The sequence below is a fragment of the Lynx rufus genome, unplaced genomic scaffold (assembly GCF_022079265.1).
Source record: "Lynx rufus isolate CCGP_SWC_20201006 ecotype Redwood Valley unplaced genomic scaffold, mLynRuf1.p SCAF_1, whole genome shotgun sequence".
NCBI classification, from domain to species: domain Eukaryota; kingdom Metazoa; phylum Chordata; class Mammalia; order Carnivora; family Felidae; genus Lynx; species Lynx rufus.
Window position 1 is genome coordinate 163,296,914 of NW_025814823.1, and position 9,420 is coordinate 163,306,333.

The window sequence follows — 9,420 nt, forward strand, 5'->3', positions numbered from 1 at the left end:
AGTGAATAATAGAATCAAATTGACAGTCAAAGATTCATCAGGTAATCGGCAGAATTCAGATAAAAATAGGAACATTTAGTATTTTCTAGGGAAAAGACCAATAAATTAGAATGAATAATGATCTTTTAAATAAGGAGAGGGGTGCCTGGGTGGCTTAGTTGGTTAAGTGTCCAACTTCAGCTCAGGTCATGATCTCACAGCTCGTGGGTTTGAGCCCCGTGTCAGGCTCTGTGCTGATGGCTCAGAACCTGGAGCCTGCTTTGGATTCTGTGTCTCCCTCTCTCTTGCCCCTCCCCCACTCATGCTCTGTTTCTGTCCCTCTCAAAAATAAATGAACATTAAAACAATTTTTTTAGGGGCGCCTGGGTGGCGCAGTCGGTTAAGCGTCCGACTTCAGCCAGGTCACGATCTCGCAGTCCGGGAGTTCGAGCCCCGCGTCGGGCTCTGGGCTGATGGCTCAGAGCCTGGAGCCTGTTTCCCATTCTGTGTCTCCCTCTCTCTCTGCCCCTCCCCCGTTCATGCTCTGTCTCTCTCTGTCCCAAAAATAAATAAACGTTGAAAAAAAAAAAATTTTTTTAAAAAAACAATTTTTTTAAATAAATAAGGAGATTAAGGCTCCTGAGAAAGTTCTCCTGGTTATGGAATATGGTGACCAGTCTGCTATTTGGTGTCAAGAACAATAACTTTTTGGCAATAAATTCTGCTCCTGCAGAGACTGTATGGTTGTTTTTAAGAATTGTTTGATTTTGTAGATTTTGTTTTATTTTGCATGAATCCATCAGCTCTTCTTTACTTCCATTCCCTGTCTTATTATTATCCAATCCATTTAAAGTGTTTGCTTTGAAAGTCAGTGTTGTTCAGGCAAAAGTACCCACATACTGCCAATTTTCAGCAGTTAGCTATGTACCACACCTCACTAAACACAGCTGAATTTCCAACCAAAGCAGTCACTGATTCAGCAGCACTATCAGAGGGCCTTGCTCTTGAAATGTCAAAAGACAACCATTAAGTGACATTCTGTGAAAGAAAAAAAAAAGGAAGTATGTTACCACAAGCCCAACTCTTGCCTCAAAGAAAAAATTAAATATTAAATGTATATATTGAATTTATAGGTCATACTAGAAAGGTGGTTGTGTGTGTGTGTGTGTGTGTGTGTGTGTGTTAAATCAAATGCTTTGGTTCTAAAAGAAACATATCTTACTCTACAAAAATACCTCACATTACTCTAAAAGCTCTGTCTGATCAGTCAACATTGCATTCACAAAATGTGGAAGGGTTGGTTTCTCTGTCTCCTTTTTAAGTAACCCTAATAGCAGTTTTATTTTTCTTCCTTTTTTAAAAATTTTAACTCTTATTTTTTCTAGCCAGTCATGGCATAGTATTAGGGCTGGTTTTCAATAAGCATTAATCCATTCATTCAATAAGCATTCTTGAACGAGAGAGAATATAGTGATTAAAAACATGGGTTTGGACATTAATCTACCTGAAATTGTATCTTGACTCTGTCATTTACCAGCTCTATGTATTGTTTCAGGGCCTTGGTTTCCTCAAATAAGGATAACGGTACTACCTCTCTCCTAGAGAGGTTGCTGATTTGAAACATGCATTCACACCAGTCTAAGAAGCTATTGCTGGAGCAGTGGGGAGGGAATAAGAATAAGAGTTAGGTCAATGCAAGGCTGTAAGGGCTGTGGACCAAGTAGATTTCCTTGGAATTAAGAGTATGTTTGGAAGGCAAGAACTGACGTTGCAGTAAGAGAGAGCAGCACATAAATGCATGCCAATGCATAAAATGAGAGCACCTTTGGGGAAATTCCAATACTTTTTCAAGGCTAGAATGAAAGTGAGTCTAAAGAAATGGTGAAAAAGTGAGCATGGAGAAGAAGGGGAGAGCTCACATATCTTTAGGCATGTTTTATATATGGTGTTATATATGTGGCAAAAATTTATAGTATTTTAACTTTAAATTAAATAGCTTACTTTTATTGATCACCTGAAGCAATTTAAGACCCATCATAAATAATAAAAAAAAAAAAAGGTTTTCATTTTGTCCCTTTAATGAAGACGATAAATAATAAGCACCATCTTCCTTTCTGGGGAAATAGGAAAACAAGGTCCAGCATTGTCTATTACCATTGCCATTGTCACAAAATATCTTGAAAGGACCTGAAGATTTTGGAATCTCAAGCAACTGTGACTAATCAGTGACACAGATTAGTAACTGAATACTCTTTTTCTTTGGGGAATTGCACATTCACCTATTTGATATGATTCCAACAATGTGTCCATCCACCCAGGTTGGCCAGTCAAGCATCACATACCTCCAAAATTAATGATTATTCCAGAAGCAGACACTTGACCCAAATAGAGCCGATCAACTCTTCTCTGGCAATTAATATGAACTCTGGATGATGGGAGCTCTCCTTCTGTTTATATAACTCTTGTCTCTCCAGGGACAACATTGACACCACATGTAGAAAGCTTGCCTGAAGGGAAAATACAGAAGAGAAGATCCAAGAGATAGAGAAAGAAAAAGAAAAAGGAAAATGTGTGCTGCATAGAACCAAGTCCTAAACTAGCAATAACCATCTGGATTATCAGTTATACTTCCCAATACATTTCATTTTCTTGTTAAATCAATTTAATTGAACTTCTGATCCTAGCAACCCAAAGACAACAGAGATGATCTAGAGTATGCAAATTTTGATCAGGATAACCAAATAGACAAAATAAAATAAGCACAGGCATCTCTGCATATTATATCCATTTCATGTATCTTGGTAAACATTTCAATAAAAAGTTCTTATATATTTTTACTTAAAAGGGTCTTGAGAGATTCCAACTGTCAAAAATCCCCATCCCTAAATAGAATCACCTATGTTTCATGAACTCACTAAAAACTCTGTTTTGTTTTTTGTTTTTTTTTTTTCTTTCAGGAATCACATGAGGAGATAGGCAAGGTGATTAAGGGCAGAGACTTTAAAGCCCTACCACAACGCTTTGCCACTTACTAGCTATGTGACCTTCACTAAGTCACTTAACCTCTTTGTGCCTCAGTTTCCTCTTTTATAAAATGGGTATAATAATTGTTCCTATCTCATAAGGCTATTACAAAGATTAAATAGGTTGGTATATGTAAGAGGCTCAGAGCAGGGCTGGACATATAATAAATATCACACAAATGTTTAAAAAGAATATGATGCTACTTTTTTAAGCCGTGGTATAGAACTGCAATATACATTTTATTAAATAAATAAATGCAAAGAATAATTTCATAGAATTAATGTGGTCACTAACATTTTCGTTAAATGGTGAATTTTAGATTAATGAAGTCTATATAAATCTGTGTCTGACTCTTGTAATTATAAGCTATTTTGTATACTTTTTTCAGTTACTGAGGTATTCAAAAAATTAACATCCAAATGTGCACACTTAATCTGAATCACTTGACAACTAAATTGCTTCCTAAGAACTTAATTTAAGGCAGACTACAGGAATCGCTAATTCAATTAAGAGGTAGAAGTCAGTGGAGGTAATTACACCAGTTCTACCACAGCGAACTCTGACATGGGAAGATGACTTAGCCCAGCTCTGCCCAGTTCTCAACAGTAAAATCAATGGCAGGGAATGAGCTATTCACCAAGTTTAGTAAGTAAACAGATATTAGTTCATTGCAATTAAGTCTTGATCCATAACTTGTATTTGTGAGTAAATTATAACCTACAAATTGCAGACCAGCTTAACAGTTTTAATATTTACTAAAAATTTAAAAAATTAAACACTTAGAAGAACAGGCAGAAAACCAGCATTATCCCTTATAAGAGACTTTAGTTAAAATCATATAATCTATCTGTGTCTCAAGGTCCTCATGAAATAAACATAATGTTTGCCCTACTCAAAGCAAAGATTGCTGTGTGGTTCAACAGAAATAATGTTGATCAGCCTTTTGAAAGATACGTGATGTGATTGCAAACTACCTCTTCTATATGACTTAGGATCTTCCAGGCAATATTCATCAGGCACTTCCTATAGTGGTACTAACAATTGGATCCTTACTATGAAGCACATATTATTTCCATTTTACGATGTGTAAATTGAGACCTAATAATGATAAATATTGGGTCCAAAATGACTCACAAAGCAAGTTATGGAGTCCAGATTCAAATACAGGTTGAACTGTCCTAAAAATGTTTACTTAACCCAGATGCCCATGCTCACTTTCCTCAGGCGTCCCATTGATTCCAGCGTTGGCTCTGGAATCATATCTGTGAAGGGTTTGCTTTAACTTACTCAGTGTTGACAACATCTTGCCTCAAGCAACTGCCCCAGGGCCTTCCAAATCTGTGCCCTGAGAGTCCTGCAGGATTCCATTCAGCACGCACACAAGTGCAGATCAGGAGTAATGACACCAGATAACCTTTAATCAGTGCAGAATGAGAGTGAAGGGCAAATGCTCTGTCGTGTGCACCCTCAGGTAGACAGTTTTGAGATATTCTACACCTTCCCCTGAAGGATGGAGCTCTTGTCACCTACAGCAGTGACCATCTCAGTAACTTCTTTTGGTATTGGTTTCTCCTGCCTCCCTGTTTGATCTTCCCCCTCACTGCTATCCTGTCTGCTTCCCAAATAACCACTGGCACACAGATCTTTTATTAAGACTATGCTTTTAGAAGATCTCAGATTAAAAGGTGGATTGACTGAAGAATTATCGGAGATCAAGTTTCAACTAAATTAAGAACTCTTAATATCAGGCACTAATTTTTTTAAAAAAAGGGCCTTATTATTTTAGGTGTTGTAGACAAAACAAAAAGACATAAGTGGCAGAAAGTACTCACAGTTCTGGTCACAGGAGAATGAATTTCACCATTTGGATATTCTTACTCAGGATAGATGGGATAGAGATGAATACCATGTTTATGGGCCTCTTAGGCAAAATCCAGTCTCCACCGCACTTCCACATTAATGCTTTATTTTGTTTTTACAGGAAAGACTCTATTGGCATACAAGTAGGGCCTCAAAGCATAATTAGATCAAGCAAATGTTATCTGTACCTGCTCCACCACCTCTAGACTCACGGTCTAGACTCTTGTGCTTCCTCTGTACGTATTCAGTTTCCCAAATCCTGTTAATTAAAATAAGTCTGCTTGAGATGCATCTCCACTAAGGCAGACAGAGTAGAAAGAGGGAAATGGAGTCAGGAGACAAAGGGACTGTTGTTTCTCTTTACTCATTTAAGACACAGTTGATCTATTTGAATTACTTTTCTTAGGGAAAAAGTTTACTAAGCTTAGTAACTACAGTTAGAAATCTATTTCTTTCTAGTTACTATTTCTCTGATTAGGTCATTCTGGCCAACACAGCATTACTTACTTCAGGTCTATTGCATGTTTGGGACCCCCTTTCTGAATTCTGAACATCTCCACATCACTTTCTCCTCTGTCTTCTGAAGGGGGAAGAAATCTTCCACACGATGCAATATTGAATATTTTCTACTGTTTAAATTATTGTGAAGGCTAGGGTTTCTGGAGATTCATTATTAAGGTGGTTGCTACTATCAACAAAAGTGCTCACTGGAAGGGGCTCCTGGGTGGCCCAGCTGCTTGAGTTTCTGACTCTTGATTTCAGCTCAGGTCATGACCTCATAGTTGTGAGATTAAGTCCTGTGTTGGGCTCCATACTGTCCATGGAGCTTGCTTAAGATTCTCTCTCTCTCTTTCCCCAACCCCTACCCCACCACTTGTGCTCTCTCTCTCCCTCAGAAATAAATAAATAAATAAATAAATAAATAAATAAATAAATATAATAAAATAAATTAAAAAGTGCTCACTGGAATAAAATTAGTATGCATTATTAATCTTCCTTGCCATCAGTGTTCCATTTATAAAGCTGGGATGATAAGATCTACTTCACACAAAGAGGATTAAATCAGAAATCCATATAAGCCTCCTAGCACAAAGTGTGGTATATTCTAGTTACTCAAAATATATAATAAATATTCAGTCCTTTCTTTGTTGTCTAGAAATGAGAGCCGTTAGTTACTCCTGATTATAGCAATGTGCATATTACTAAAATTAAATAATAATAGCTATTACCTGTACTAATTATATGTCAGGCACTTTTCATGTCCTTTGTCATTTGATCCTATACTGTGTGAATTAGGCATACAAATCCCAACTTTACAGATATAAAGAAAAGGAGGCAAAAAGTACCTAATTTACTAAGAACACACAGTTTAGCTAGCTAGAATTCAAACAGGTCTAACACAAAAAACCCAGGCTATTAACCAAATGGATACTTCTAAATATCACTAAATTACTAGCTGGTTAAAAACTTAATACAAGTTCTAATGAAATATAACCCAGTGATAACCACAAGAAGAGCATTCTAATGATATAAGCTGAAAATCCTGTCAAATTAATCAGAAATTCTGTTCTTTAATAAATACAGATTATTATGTGGAGAAAAAGGAACACATGAGAGTTCCTTTTGGTAGAAATATAAACTGGTATAGCCACTCTAAAAAATAGTACTGAGGTTCTTCAAAAATTAAAAACAGAAATATCAGATGATCCAATAAGTCCACTAGTGGGTATTTACCCAAAGAAAAAGAAAACACTAATTCAAAAAGGTACATGCACCCATACATTTATTGCAACACTATTTACAACAGCCAAGATATGGGCAATCTAAGTGTCTGTCTATAGATGAATGGGTAGCAAAATGTGATACACACACACACATACACACATACATACATACACACAATGGAATATTATGCAGCCTTAAAAACAAATGGGATCATGCCATTTGAGACAACATGCATGCACCTAGAAGTTATTATACTAAGTGAAACAAGTCAGACTGAGAAAGAAAAATACCATATAATTTCACTCAGAGGTGGAATCTAAAAAAGAAAGAAAGAAAGAAAGAAAGAAAGAAAGAAAGAAATGAACAAACAAAAAGCAGAATTGGAGCTATAAATACAGAGAATAAACATGGTTTCCAGAGGACAGGGCTGTTGGAGGTTTGGCCAAATGGGAGAAAGGAATATGGGTAGAGGGGGAAAAGGCTTCCAATTATGGAATGAATAAGTCACAGGAATAAAAAGCACAGCATAAGCAATGTAGTCAAGGATATTAAAATAGCAATGTAACAGGACAGATGGTAGCTACATTGTGATGAACAGGGCATAATGTACAAATTGTCAAATCACTAAGTTGTACACCTGAAATTGATGTAACATAGTATGTCAGTTATACTCAAATTAAAAAAGTAAAAATAAATACTGACTATTCAACATGCTTAATCAATGTAGATGTTTCATATGTTAGAAATTTCACAAAATTTCAAGCTCAGAATAAACCAAGTGTTTGTGGCAGAGAAATCAGGGCAAATGTGGAACTGGTGGGGCATTAAACATAATCTTAACTAATAGGATGGTTTCAAATGTGTTCATGTAACTGTTAACACCGCTACACAGAAATACCCTTTTTTAGTAAAAAGCTGTAAGATACTGCATCACTGTTGGTAGGGAATGTTGTATTTGTAGGTCTGCCCATTCTGGAATATTCTACTGTTTTTCTAAATGGCATACTACTGCACGTAATTTAGTTTATTCCTAAAGCAGTAGTTCTCGACTATGACCACATACTGTAATTCTGTAGGGAACTTTAATAAACGCCTGGGTCCCGTCCTTGGAGATTGTGATTCAATTGGCATGGGGTGTGACCTGGGCTTCAGGAATTTTTAAAGCCCCCAGATATGGCTACTGTGCATTCAAGGTTGAGAACCATCCTCCTAAAGCATGTTATAGGAAATATACATTTCACATACCTTTGTATGGCTTTGCTTCCCTATGAAAAGTAACATTCTTGAATGACTCAGCCTTACTCTCAGAGTAGATTTCAGGAGCTATACACTCTGCAGCGTCCCTGCCCTCTTTGCCGTTCTGTGCAATATACTTGCTAGTATCTTGGCATTGGCTCCAGAGGGGCTTCACAGAGATGTTCTCCGCTTAACTCATGAGCTAGAATTGCTTCCAAGTTTTCTTTTTTCACCAAACAAGCATTGTACCAATTTACAACGCCACAAGAAAGTCAACTGGTATTCCTCAGAATAAATTGGATACTAGCAATAAGTCTCCTAAATACAAAGGTCATGATAAAGAGGAGATACTTAGTTTCAAATACCTGGATTTCACAAAGAAAAGGGATATGTTCTAAAAAGTGAAATTTCTACATCTCTATAATTATCTAAAGCATGTTAATTGATTCCAAGAGTTGTTAATTTGGAAAATAGTAGCCCTGTGGTAGAAGATATTCATGGTATAATTACTCAAGTTTAAATGTCATTTCTGCAGAATCTTGGAACATTTCAAATACATGATGGTAAGTCAGTATTTCTGTTAACATATGTATTTGTTTATTGTTTCAGAAAACTGAAATGAAAAAGTATATTCTTTCTAATTCCTTCAGGGAGCTAGTTAATAAATGGAAGTTCTTTTGGATACTCTAACTGATTTCAAACTAATTTATTTATTTTTCTTATTAAAGCATTTCTTTTTTCTTCAAAATTTTATTTAAATTCTAGTTAGTTAACATATAGTGTAATATTGCTTTCAGGAGTAAATGCAGTGACTCATCACTTACATATAACACCCAGTGCTCAACACAAGTACTCTCTTTAATACCTACCCCCCATTTAGCCTGTCCCCCACACCCTCCCTCCATCATCCCTCACTTTGTTCTCTACCATAAATATTCTCTTATGGTTTGTTTCCCTTTCTCTTTTTTTCTCCCTCCCATATGTTATTCTGTTTTGTTTCTTAAATTCCACATATGAGAGAAATCATATGGTATTTCTCTTTCTCTTCCTGACTTACTTCACTTAACATAATATGCTCCAGCTCCATCCACATCACTGAAAATGACAAGATTTCATTCCTTTTGATGGCTAATATTCCATTGTATGTATATACCACATCTTTTTTATCCATTAATCAGTCAATGGATATTGGGCTGTTTTCATAATTTGGTTATTGTTGATAATGCTGCTGTAAACATCAGGATACATGTACCACATCAAATCTGTATTTTTGTATCCTTTGGGTAGATACCTAGTAATGCAACTGCTGGATTATAGGGTAGTTCTATTTTTAACTTTTTGAGCAAACTCCATGCTGTTTTCTAGAGTGGCTGCACCAGTTTGCATTCCCATCATGGTGCAAGAGGGTTCCCCTTTCTCCACATCCCTGCCAACACTTGTTTCTTGTGTTGTTAATTTTAGCCATTCTGACAGGTGTGAGGTGGTATCTCAATGTGGTTTTGATTTGTGTTTCCCTGATGATGAGGGATGTTGAGCATCTTTTTATTTGTTTATTAGCCATCTGGATGTCTTCTTTGTAAATATGTCTACTCATGC

At 36.3% G+C, this 9,420-nt stretch overlaps 1 long non-coding RNA gene across 1 annotated transcript; it reads right to left on the minus strand.

Annotated features, from left to right (window-relative positions):
• Window positions 1–744: 744 nt before the first annotated feature.
• On the minus strand, window positions 745–2,480 carry LOC124506696 (uncharacterized). Its single transcript, XR_006960867.1, has 2 exons — window positions 2,322–2,480; window positions 745–1,017 (listed from the first exon to the last, which is right to left on the minus strand). It is a non-coding gene; the product is annotated as an uncharacterized LOC124506696 (long non-coding RNA).
• Between the last annotated feature and the right edge of the window lie 6,940 nt (window positions 2,481–9,420).